Below are 13,557 nucleotides of genomic sequence, written 5' to 3'. Positions count from 1 at the left end.
TGTGTTGGTCCGTTATACTTCCGTATGGCAATATTTTGAGCTTCTTAGCCAAGCGCATACCATCTATACCGGTAACGGTAAACCGTTTAGCCCATCAATATCAAAAATATCACTCCGATCTTAAAACTAAATATAGAGTAATTTTGTTAATAAGCATTAAATCGAGGCGATACGCGTGGACATTGTTAACTTGGACCTGCTGAGTTCAAATATGTATTTAGTTTTTAGATCGGAGTGGCATTATTGATATTGATGGGCTAAACGGCTTACTGTTTCCGGTATACCGGCCGATAGAACGCTAGGTGTGTAGGGCGCATCAGGCAAAACACGTCATGGTTTGTCACAGACCTTGCATCAAAGATGTGCGGCTATGTGGTCTAGTGGTATGACACTCGCTTGTGGATCGGAAGGTCATGAGTTCAAGCCTCGCGCTCGGCGCATAGTTGAGTCCTTGGAAAAGGCTCTTTACTCACATTCTCTCACCGTACTCAGGTGTAAAATGAGTACCTGGTCGTTAACAGCGTTGTCTTTGTCCGAAAAATTGTAATATCGCCAAACAGGCGTCATGTCCCGTCCTACATGTTAAATGTTGTTGTTGACCAGGGACCCCTTGTAAAGCGCTTTGAGCACATTTAGTGGATATTGCGCTATATAAAGCTCAATTATAGGTGTGTAGGGCGCATTAGGCAAAACACGTCATGGTTTGTCACCGACCTTGCATCAAAGATGAGACAAGGTGTTGAGTTGGACACTTTGGTTTTAAATAAAAAAAATAATGCCTCTATGCCATTCCTTCTCCCCTCCCTTAACATTCAACAAAAAGTCTCATGTGTCAAAAAATACAGCACAAGATAGGTAGCGGGGATCTCTTGTCTTGTTTCTTTTCCACAAGTGTGGAAGCATGCAAAGATAGTTGCCATACTGAAGCCCGGGAAACTGGCGAAGGAGGCCGACAGTTTCAGACCCATATCTCTACTGAGCTGTCTTTACAAATTGTTGGAGCGAGTTCTATTAAACCGATGGGGGCCGGTCCTAGACGCTGCCCTGTCACCTGAGCAGGCGGGCTTCGGGGAAGGGAGGTGCACCACGGAGCAGGTCATTGCCCTTACAGAACATATTGAAGCAGGGTTCGAAAGGAGATAGTAAACCGGTGCTGTATTTATAGACCTATCGGCGGCGTACGATACGGTCTGGTGCGAAGGATTAATGCTCAAACTTGCAAAGATCATAAGGTGCAAAAATATCTTAAAGTTGTTCTCTTCAATCTTAGGGGAAAGACAATTTCATGTCTCACTGGGAGACACTACGAGTAAAGTTAGGAACTTGAAGAATGGGGTCCCTCGGGGTTCGGTTCTAGCGCCAATGTTGTTTAACGTTTACATTTGCGACATGCCGAACACTTCCTCCCTTAGGCTGGGATACGCGGACGACTGGGCACTCGTTATTCAAGGTAAAGTGTGGACTCGTCTCGAGAGTGTACTCAGTGAGGATGTCACCAGACTCAAATCCTACTTCGATAAATGGTACAACAAGATGAACACTTCGAAAACCGTGGCCACTGCATTCCACCTATGTACCCGTAAACCAAACATCCTCGTCGAGGACCAGCTACTCCCATATGAGCCGCATCCAATATATTTAGGGGTGACGCTGGACCGCAGCCTTACCTAGAGATAGAGAAACGCGACAGTCTTCTGAGGAAGCTAGCGGGAGCTAACCAAGCTCTCCTGAGGACTTCCGCCTTGGCACTATGCTATTCCATCGCGGAGTATTGCACTCCTGTGTGGGGTAGAAGCAGGATTGTTGAGAAATTAGTTGTTAACTTCGCAAGTTGATGCACATAGCGTCAGGAACGCTGGCAACGCCTAGAGAATGGGGCCCGATAATGGCAGCGATCCAGCCCCCCGATGTCCGGAGGGAGACGATTACGGAAAACTGGCTTAATAAGATCAAAGAGCGAGGGAATGGGGATACCCCTCTGAAGCGCATTATGGACGGCGCTCCAGTTTTGAGCCGAAATAAGTCCCAGCAACCCTTGTACGCCACTTCCCTGACTACGAACAGAGATGCTTATACGAGATGGAAGTCGGTTTGGACGAAAAAAAAAATTATTGCCTTTTTACGAAACCCGCCGATTCCCATAGTCTCAGGTTCACTCCCCACAGGTGTACATTTTCCAGAGTCCCAGGATCACTCCCCACGACTGCCTATTTCCCATAAATTTGTCGGGTTTAGACGGGTTTCGGGGGGGGGGGGGGGTTCGGCGGGTTTAGTAAAAAAAGAAACACCCGTTTTTATGTCTCCTCTTATTAAATGATACCTACCCAGCTGCGCGAATCCATCATGTCAAACTTTATTCCCAATGATGTATTGTTTTTGTTTTTGTTTTTTAAAGGGTTTTACGGCGCTTGCAACACATTTAGGTTATATCAGCGCCAGTAAAAAGGAAGAAAATGGGATAGTAAAAAGTTCTAGAATTACAAATAAAGCACCCAAGAAAAAGTAAGACAGGGGAACTGGGAACAAATAGGGATCAGATGTAGATTCCAAGAGCACACTATCAAAGTACTTAGTTTGAGACCACCTATAAGTCTCATCCGGACACAAGCACAAAATCCAACAAAAAGGAATACACTAAAAATGCTTACATTATACATTCAAATTGACAAACATAATAATACATAACAGAGAGATGATTTACAAGGGAAAAAATATCATCTCCCAAAACAATAACTATGCATTTGACTGTTTCCCTCCCAGCCAGGACTCCGATCAGGGCCAGGACAAAACCAAGTAATCTCATTCCAAGACAAAGACAGAAAGCATGTTGGAAAACAGATATAAGGGGATAGAAGACATAGTATGTACCCCCCTGCCCGCTATGGGAGGTCAGGAACCCCACCCTGATATAGAGGGATAGAAGACACAGTATGTACCCCCCCCCCCTGCCCGCTATGGGAGGTCAGGAACCCCACCCAGATATAGAGGGATAGAAAACACAGTATGTACCCCCCCCCCCTGCCCGCTATGGGAGGTCAGGAACCCCACCCAGATATAGAGGGATAGAAGACACAGTAAGTACCCCCCTGCCCACTATGGGAGGTCAGAAACCCCACCCAGATATAGAGGGACAGAAGACACAGTATGTACCCCCCTGCCCACTATGGGAGGTCAAGAACCCCACCCAGACCATTGATGTAGATTGAGTTCATTCTTCTTAGTTCAAATCCAGTGAAAGCTCTCTCTTTATGGCTTAATTAACCAGGAGTCCACTTCGCACTGTGGAAAAACACGTATTTAAAAAATTGGCCAGAAAAGTCGTCCTTCAAATATCGATCAATTTAAATGATCCCCATCTCTGCAAACAACTTCAGCGAAGTCCCAGGACTATGTGTATTAATTTGCCGTGACCAGAGTCATTAGAATCGATCGATATTTGAAGGACGAGTTTTCTGGCCAAATGTTTAAATATCTGTTATTCCACAGTTCTGTAGTTAGCTGGTAAAAGGTTCGAATTGATTCTGTTCCCTGCCCGCCAGAGACTTTAACTCACTTAACCCTGGAGATTTTTACGACATTTTTTTAATTTTAGAAAAAATGTATTAAAAATGAATATGTACATAAATAGTTTTATTCAACTATCATAATTTAACATATAAAAATTAAAAACATTAGCTTTGATACTAACGCCTATAATTTGTCTCAGAAAAAAATGTATTAATAAATAGGCATGGGGTAAAAGTAACCCGGGTAATCCTTAGCCATCGTAAACTTATAGCCTGACACTGACCAAAAAAATGATATTAAAAGACAAGTCTTTGGCCACAAAAGAAAACAAAGCATGAGTTGTATTCAATAGTTCAACCAATGGAATCACTTGTTTCCTTGAGTTCTCACTAGACGATGCAAAAACCTAAACAATGACGTTAAACTATAAGTCCGAGAGGGTTCTAGTGTCAGGCTATAGATAGTTCAAAGATGACGTCACTCATGTCTTTGTTATTGTTTTTTGCCATCCGCGAATGAGTAATGCTCACTGAGAAGTATTAACCCGACTATAGATAGAATGCGCTTGGCCGAGGAGTTCACAACATTGCCATCCGGAAGTATAACGGACCAACACACAAACTCTGTGTAACCATGACCTTTTATAGTCTGGTTAATACAGTTTAGTGAGAACAACTCACAAACGCGGATGGCAAAAACAATAACAAAGGCCAAAGTGACGTCATCTTCGAACTATCTATAAACGTTCATGGATATACACAGTTTTGTGTGTTGGTCTGTTATACTTCCGGATGGCAATGTTATGAGCTTCTTAACCAAGCGCATACTATCTATAAGTTAACGGTGGCTCCGGAGAAACTACGGGTATAGTCGGTGTTAGGGTTGAATGAGTTAAAGCTGACATAATAGTTCATAATATTATATTGATGCTCCTACTAATGCTCGTTCTTTGACTTCAATGGAAAGGAGTTGACCTCGTCTCGGACAAAACGATTTCTGACCGATATAGGGGATGGGATTGACCGGTGGTCAAAGCACCGATTTTACTCCATGATAATTAATTGGTTCACAATTCCGGTCATGTCAGAAAATTTATTACAAACTTGTGCTTTTATATAGATAGAACGGAGATGACGTCACTCAGGCCTTTGTTATTGTTTTTTGCCATCCGCGTTTATAAGTAATGCTCACTGAACTGTATTAACCCGAATATAAACGTTCATGGATACACATTGTTTTGTGTGTTGGTCCGTTATTCTTCCGGATGGCAATATTATGAGCTTCTTAGCCAAGCGCATACTATCTATAGATAATATGCGCTTTGCTAAGAAGCTCATAACATTGCCATCTGGAAATATTATAACGGACCAACACAAAAAACTATGTGTAACCTTGAACTTTTATTATCTGGATAATACAGTTAAGTGAGAATTTCTCATAAACGTGGATTGCAAAAAACAATAACAAAGACTTGAGTGACGTCAACTTCATTCTATTTATAAGCCATATCCGTCGACTACTGAAAAATAGACTTTAACAGCCATGACGCCAATTCCCTCGTAATGACGCATGGTAACTTAGTAACTGGCTCTAAACTATTGGAACAATATCGGACGCCCTTATGAAATATTTCTCCGATGAGCATAAAAGTGTATCCAGAGGAGAAAAACATTATAAATATGATCATGTTTTTACTTTTATACATTCTGATCACATGACATATGACAGGTTCTAGACACCATGAAGAATAAAAAGTTCCCATTTTCTTTGTTTAGAACCGGGCTGCTCGCCGTTGCTGGGCGACGTGACATCAGACAATACTCTTCAACAGGCGTAACGTCACTTCCTTCCAAATGACGAATGGTAAATTAGTAACACTGGCTCTAAACTATCGGAACAATGGCGGACGCCCGTATGAAATATTTCTCCGGCGAGTATAAAGCGTATCCAGAAGAAAAAAAAACACATACATTTGATCATATTTTGACTTTTACACATTCTGATCACAAGGCATATGAAAAGTTCTAGCCAGCATGAAAAATAAAAAGTTATCATTTTTTTTTGTTTAGAACCAAGATGGCCGCCGTTGCCAGGCGGCGTGACATCAGACTATTGAATCGTATTGAATCGAATTGTTTAATCGAATTCTTTTCGGAATTTCGGCAAAATCGATACGATAGGACGACGATATCTCGTGAACACAGACAGATGGCAAAACCGCTTGAATCCGTCTACTTCACACGAGATAACAGGCTGGATGTATTCGGGGGTAATGCGATTTTGTCACTTGACTTGTTCACAAGGAGTCGTGACTTTATGTATCTGTTGTGAATAATCCTCAATGACGTCACTGATATTAACAAATTAAATGTCAGAACAAACGCCTTGGTTTTTGTCCAGTATTGTAAATAAAAATAAAATAAATAAATATAATTCCTTTATTGTAATATCGCCTAACAGGCGTCATGTCCCGTCCTACATGTTAAATGTTGCTGTTGACCAGGGACCCCTTGTAAAGCGCTTTGAGAACATTTAGTGGATACTGCGCTATATAAAGCTCTTTTTTTATTCATCCCATAGGGGTCTAAAATCCAAGAGTAGACTGGAATAACCCAGGCGTCAGTCGCAGTGCAGCTCCGCAACAAATTGAGCTACGGCGAGTGAGGTGACTTGCTCAAGGCTACACAGCACAGCGCAGTGGTGGCGGGTGATCGAACTCGGTAGCTTTCGGGTACGAAGCAAAGACCGTACCGCTGACCCACGCTGCCCCACGCTGACCCACGCTGACCCCTCGCAGAATTCCCTGACTTGGAACGAAAATGGGACGTCAACAACAACAACAACAACAACAAAATTTTTAAAATAATAAAATTGAGCTTTTATATTGCGCAATATCCACTAAACGTGCTCAAAGCGCTTTACAAGGGGTCCCTGGTCAACAGCAACATTTAACATGTAGGACGGGACATGACGCCTGTTAGGCGATATTACAATTTTTCGGACAAAGACAACGCTGTTAACGGCCAGGTTCTCATTTTACACCTGAGTACGGTGAGAGAATGTGAGTAAAGAGCCTTCTCCAAGGACTCAACTATGCGCCGGGCGAGGCTCGAACCCAGGACCTTCCGATCCGAAAGCGAGTGTCACACCACTAGACCACATAGCCGCAGAATCCCCTGACATGGAACGGAAATGTGATGTCAACAACAACAACAACAACAACAACAACCCCATCTTCCTTTTGTTCCGGTTTGAAACTCCATAGAAGTGTGTATGTAATCAGTCCAGAGGACATTGAATTAAAAAATGAATTGGTTATAAATAGATTGATGCTATGCGTTGAGGTAAAATACTGTGTGTAATCTCGAACGTTTATAGATAGTATGCGCTTCGCAAAGAAGCTCATAACATTGCCATCCGGAAGTATAACGGACTGACACACAAAACCGTGTGTATCCATGAACATTTATAGTCGGGTTAATATAGTTCAGTGAGCAATACTCATAAACGCGGATGGCAAAAAACAATAACAAAGACCTGATTGACGTCATCTTCGAACTATCTATTGTCTGATTGATATAATTCAATGAGAAGTAATCATCAAAACGGTTGTTTAAAAGCAATAACTAAGATAGAGCTGAGTGGCGTCAATTTCATTCCTTCAAATTCAATCATAAAACGGCCATAACTATTTCGAAAACTGGATGTATAAGCAGAATCTTACGAGTACAGGATGCATGGAAAACAGCAAAGGTTGGACTATCTTTATAGGATTCAATAGTCGTAACGTCACTTCCTTCCTAATGACGAATGGTAACTTAGTAACACTGGCTCTAAACTATCGGAACAATGGCGGACGCCCGTATGAAATATTTCTCCGGCGAACATAAAAACGTTTCCAGAGGAAAAAAAAAAACACATAAATTTGATCATGTTTTGACTTTTACACATTCTGATCAAAAGGCATATTAAAAGGGAATGAAAATTTCTAGCCAGCATGAAGAATAAAAAGTAATGATTTTCTTTGTTTAGAACCAAGATGGCCGCCGTTGCTTGGCGGCGTGACATCAGACTACTGAATCCTATTGACACCCAACAGTTTTTTTGTCTAGAAAATAAGACGCCATCACTGTGACGTCATCGTTAACTTATAGCCTGACACTGGCCAAAAAAAATGACGTTAAAAGGAAGTCTTTGGCCACAAAAGAAAACAAATCGTGAGTTGTATTCAAGAGACAGTTCAACCAATGGGATCACTTGTTTCCTTGAGTTCTACTTACGACAACTCACTAGACGCTTCACAAACCTTTAAAATGACGTCAAACTGTAAGTCCTAGAGGGTTCCAGTGTCAGGTTATATAAGTTAACGACGGCTATGCTCTGAGTGGAAGGAAGACCAGTTTCACAATATAGATAGTATGCGCTTGGCTCAGAAGCTCATAACATTGCCATCCGGAAGTATAACGGACCAACACACAAAACTGTGTGTATCCATGAACGTTTATAGTCGGGGTAATACAGTTCAGTGAGCATTACTCATAAACGCGGATGGCAAAAAACAATAACAAAGACCTGAGTGACGTCATTTTCGAACTATCTATATGTGTATCCAATAGGTTTCAAAAGTCGTGACGTCACTTCCCTCGTAATGACGTATAGTAACTTAGTAACTTACTACTGTAGCTGAATCTGTTAGATTTGGAGGAGAAAACTTTGCGATGTCCAAAGGATAGCAAGCAATTGCTATTGTCGGTTTCACGCTATAGAAACCGGGATAAACTCCGGCTCCATGGGCCGAATGGCTCTCCAGGACATTCTATTTATTTATGAATAAGACATTCGCGCATGTTCTACCTGTACCCTTCGGTTTGATTAATGTGTTAGAGCTAATTGGTTTTGAAATGCTTCATCGAATACCTTATCACACCTGGATGAACAAACACTCAAAATGTGACCCTTCGCCTCAAAACGGTATTAAGTCGGGATTGTTAAGTTGTTGAAAACTGAATTTATAGCCAGAAATTTCAGATATGTGTTGAGTTTGTACGTTTTATTGAGAAGAATGGATACCATATTTTAGGGTGCTAATGCCAACAATTTATATTTTTGACCAGTTTTAACATTAAATTTGGCTTTTAAGCATCTTGTTTGTTCCGCCATAATACCGTTTTGAGACGATTGGTCACAAATGCTATCAAAATATTAAGTTTTAGACACGTGGTTTAAAAACTGCTGTAACTACCACCCCATATTATGTGAGACTGGCTGAGAAAACCCGGGAAGATGTGGCAAGCTTCGATTTGAGATATGAACCAAAATCGAAGATAAAGTGTTTCCCATAGTAACAGGTTTTATTCATAATTTGGGTTCTCATAGACATAGAACGAAAATTTAAAGTGGTAAATGATCAGAAAGATGTGGTCTACATCACTGTATACATAACTCAATTTATGAAATTTGTGCATCTTTTTTTAGCTTTTATCTAGAGCAATATCCACTAAACGTGCTCAAAGCACTTTACAAGGGGTCCTCAGCCAACAGCATCACAACATGTAGAACGGGACATGACGCCTGTTAGGCGATATTATAATTTATTCGGACAGAGACAACGCTGTTAACGGCCAGGTTCTCATTTTAAACCTGAGTACGGTGAGAGAATGTGAGTAAAGAGCCTTTTTCAAGGACTCAACTATGTGCCGAGCGAGGCTCGAACCCAGGAACTTCCGATCCGAAAGCGAGTGTCATACCACAAGACCACATAGCCGCACATCTTTCCGGGTTTTCTCAGCCAGCCACACAAATATGTACAAACATTACAAACTTTTAGACATGGAAAGTGGAAAATCAGGGTAAACAATCAAACTCGTAAATTGTTAAACTCTAAATCACTGGGACTGGGAAGATTAGTTTGTTATAGATAGTTCGAAGATGACGTCACTCAGGTCTTTGTTATTGTTTTTTGCCATCCGCGTTCATGAGTAATGCTCACTGATCTGTATTAACCCGACTATAAACGTTAATGGATACACACAGTTTTGTGTGTTGGTCCGTTATACTTCCGGATGGCAATGTTATGAGCTTCTTAGTCAAGCGCATACTATCTATAGATAGTATGCAGATGACGTCACTCAGGCCTTTGTTATTGTTTTTGCCATCCGCGTTTGTGAGTTGTTCTCACTAAACTGTATTAACCAGACTATAAAAGTTCATGGTTACACAGAGTTTGTGTGTTGGTCCGTTATACTTCCGGATGGCAATGTTTTGAACTCCTTGGCCAAGCGCATTCTATCTATAGACAATTTGCTATATGGAAAAAAAAATATTTTAAAAAGTGAGCTTTTATATAGAGCAATAAATATCCACTAAATGTGCTCAAAGCGCTTTAGAATGAGTCCCTGGTCAACAGCAACATTTAACCTTTAGGACGGGACATGACGCCTGTTAGGCTCTTTATTCACCTTCTCTCACCATACTCAGTTGTAAAATGAGTGCCTGGCCGTTTACAACGTTGTCTCTGTCGGGGGAAAAATATCGCCTAATAGGCGTCATGTCTTCAATGTTACGTGTTGCTGTTGGTCAGGGACCCCATGTAAAGCGCTTTTAGCACGTTTAGTGGATATTGCGCTATCTAAAAGCTCAACTTTTTAAAAAAATAGAAAAAACGTCCCTCTTTGTCTCTATTAAAATATTGGACAGATAGTCGAGGGATAACTGACAGATTTTGATGTGGTGAACAAACCAATAGTCTTGTTTGTTTGTGTTAGAACCCCTTTCCGTTAAACTCAAACCATTACAGAAACGCAGACAGACAAACCAAATCCTTTTTTTAGCTTGGGCGACCGAAGAATTTCTGGAATGACAGGAGAAGAATTAAAGAAGCTGATATACAGAGAAGTGGTAAGACCTGGAATGAGATAAAAAAAAAAAGTTAGCTCGGGATAGAGAATGGTGGAAATTGTTTGTCTGTGGCCTATACCCTGACCCATGGTGAAAAAGGCAATGATGATGATGATGATGATGTTTGTGTTAGTTTTCATTCAAGTTTACTATTTCATCTTCTTAAATTTTTTAATATACATCACAAACATGAATCTTTAAATCTTAATAATTATGAATTGAGTTTAAATAAATGTTTCTATTGAAAAAAAAATTGTTTAAATCAGAGCTTACATATGATGCTATATCCACTAAATGTGCTCAAAGTGCTTTACAAGGGTCCCTGACCAACAGCAACACGTAAAACGTAGAACGAGGCATGGCGCCTGTAAGGCGATATTACAAATTTTTTTTTCGACAGAGACAACGCTGTTGACGGCCAAGTACTCATTTTACACCTGAGAACGGTGAGAGAATTGAGTAAAGAGCGTTTCCAAGGACTCAACAATGCGCCGAGCGCGAGGCTCGAACCCAGGACCTTACGATCCGAAAGCGAGTGTCATACCACTAGACCCAAAAGCGGCACAAATAAACAATATAATAATAATATAGAGTCGTAATGGATTTTTTTTTGGGGGGGGAATATTTTTTTTTTTTACTTTATTTTTTTTTTAAGAGGGAGGGGGGTGGAGGGGGCCACGTAGCTCAGTGCTACGTCTTTGTTTCGTACCGAAATGGTACGAGTTCAATAACCGCCGCTGCGCTGTGTGGCTGAGCAAGTCACCTCGCCCTAGACTCCCTTGAGGCGCTGCTCTGCGCTGACGCCTGGGTATTCCATGTCTTTCCCTTGGAATAGACCCTAAAGACAAATTTCCCCTTGGGGATGAATAAAGGGAATTTTATTTATTTTTATTTAAATGATAAACGTGAAAGCTTCCAAAGAAAGACTGGAATAACCCAGACGTCAGCTGCAGTTCAGCGCCGCAAAGTGAGCTAGGGCAAGGTGACTTGCTCAAGGCCACGCAGAGAGACGGGGGAAGACGAAGCAAAGACTATTTCATACCGCCACTGAGACACGCTGCCCCCGTCTAACAATAAATTATCTCTCGATAATTGCGTCCATTATAGTAGAAGATGGATGGATAGATGATAGATAGAAGATTGATGGATAGATAGATAGATAGATAGATTGATAGATAGATAGATAGATAGATAGATAGATAGATAGATAGATAGATAGATAGATAGATAAGAGAAAGAGAGAGAGAGAGAGAGAGAGAGAGAGAGAGAGAGAGAGAGAGAGAGAGGCAGAGAATAAAAAGAAAGATAGAAAGTTAGAAAGATGGATGGATAGAGAGAGAGAGAGAGAGAGAGAGAGAGAGAGAGAAAGAGAGGACAGGAAGGATGGATGACATTATAGATCCGATTACGTCACAGAAGCGTGAGTCGTCAGACTGTTGCAGTCCCAAAGTCCTATAGATAGAATGCGCTTGGCCAAGGAGTTCACAACATTGCCATCGGAAGTATAAGGACCAACACAAAATCTGGTAACATGAACTTAAGTCTGGTTAAACGTTTAGGAGAACAACTCACAACGATGCAAAAACAATAACAAAGGCCTGAGTGACGTCATCTGCATACTATCTATAGACAATCTCATGAATCAACAACTTGAAGGTTACAGCTTATTGGCTCAGGACGATCAATGAAAATGATATTGACACAGTCGCGAGAGACGTTACGATTTCTCAATTGAAAATAAAACTTAATAATAAAATAAACAAAATACGTTGTGACCGACATATGATATTGTCATGTTAAGTTTATATTTATTCTCGTCTTACTTTCAATAGATACCGCTTTTATGAGTAATGCTCACTGAACTGTATTAACCCGACTATAAACGTTCATGGATCCACACTTTTTTGTGTGTTGGTCCGTTATACTTCCGGATGGCAATGTTATGAGCTTCTTGGCCAAGCGCATACTATCTATATATGGAGAGAAAGATAAAGGGAGTAAATGTGACTTATAAATAAGGGAACAACATACAACAAACTGTTTCAAGTAAACACGATATATAATATATATATATATATATATATTATATATATATATATAATATATATATATATATATATATAGAATGCAAATTTTCACTCACATTTTTGTGGCCGAGACGACTCGTTTCTGTGTTTTTTACACTTCTTCAGTCGGCGTAATCCATTGTAATGTCCGTAGAAAAGTTCTTACTCCAAACTAAAGTTGTTTCGTTGTGTAGTGGTGATTAGTTTTGATGTGTATTGTGATGTGCTCTCATTGCTTATATTATGAGGTGTGTGTGTTGTGTGTGTGTGTGTGTGGCATGCGTGTAGGTGTGTTGTGTGTGGTGTGTACATGTGTGTGTGTGTGATAGTGTTGTGGAATGTGGTTGCGTGGGGAGGCGGAGGGGGGGGGGGGGGGGAGAGGGGGAGGAGGGGTATAATGGGGTCGGGAGGGGGGGGGGGAGGGGGGGTTATTTGGCCTTTTGCGTTTTGAGCTTGAATTTGTTAGAGTGTCTGCACATTGTCATCAGTTCTGATCTTTTGTTTAAGGTGCTACCCCTCTTCTACCCCTCTCCCCCCCCCCCCCCGCCTCCCCACGCAACCACATTCCACAACACTATCACACACACACACATGTACACACCACACACAACACACCTGCACGCATACACACACACACACACACACACACACTCATAATATAAGCAATGAGAGCACATCACAATACACATCAAAACTAATCACCACTACACAACGAAACAACTTTAGTTTCGAGTAAGAACTTTTCTACGGACATTATAATGGATTACGCCGATTGAAGACGTGCAAGAGACGGCCACAAAAATGTGAGTGAAAATTTGCATTCTATATTAGCTCTAACCATCATTATCGAGCACTTTCGTACCTACAAGTACCCACCAACACTCATATATATATGTATATATATTTATTATATATATATATATATATATATATATATATATATATATATATGTGTGTGTGTGTGTGTGGTGTGTGGACCCATCGTCTCGAAACGGTATATGTCGGAACGAACCAGATGCTTAGAAGCCGAATTTAATGTTAAACTGGTCAAAAATATAAATTGTTGGCATTAGCACCTTTAAATATG

The sequence above is a fragment of the Berghia stephanieae genome, chromosome 7 (genome assembly GCF_034508935.2).
Source record: "Berghia stephanieae isolate SIO BIC M18660-M18661 chromosome 7, UCSD_Bste_1.3, whole genome shotgun sequence".
Taxonomy (NCBI): domain Eukaryota; kingdom Metazoa; phylum Mollusca; class Gastropoda; order Nudibranchia; family Aeolidiidae; genus Berghia; species Berghia stephanieae.
This window is presented reverse-complemented; position numbering follows the sequence as displayed.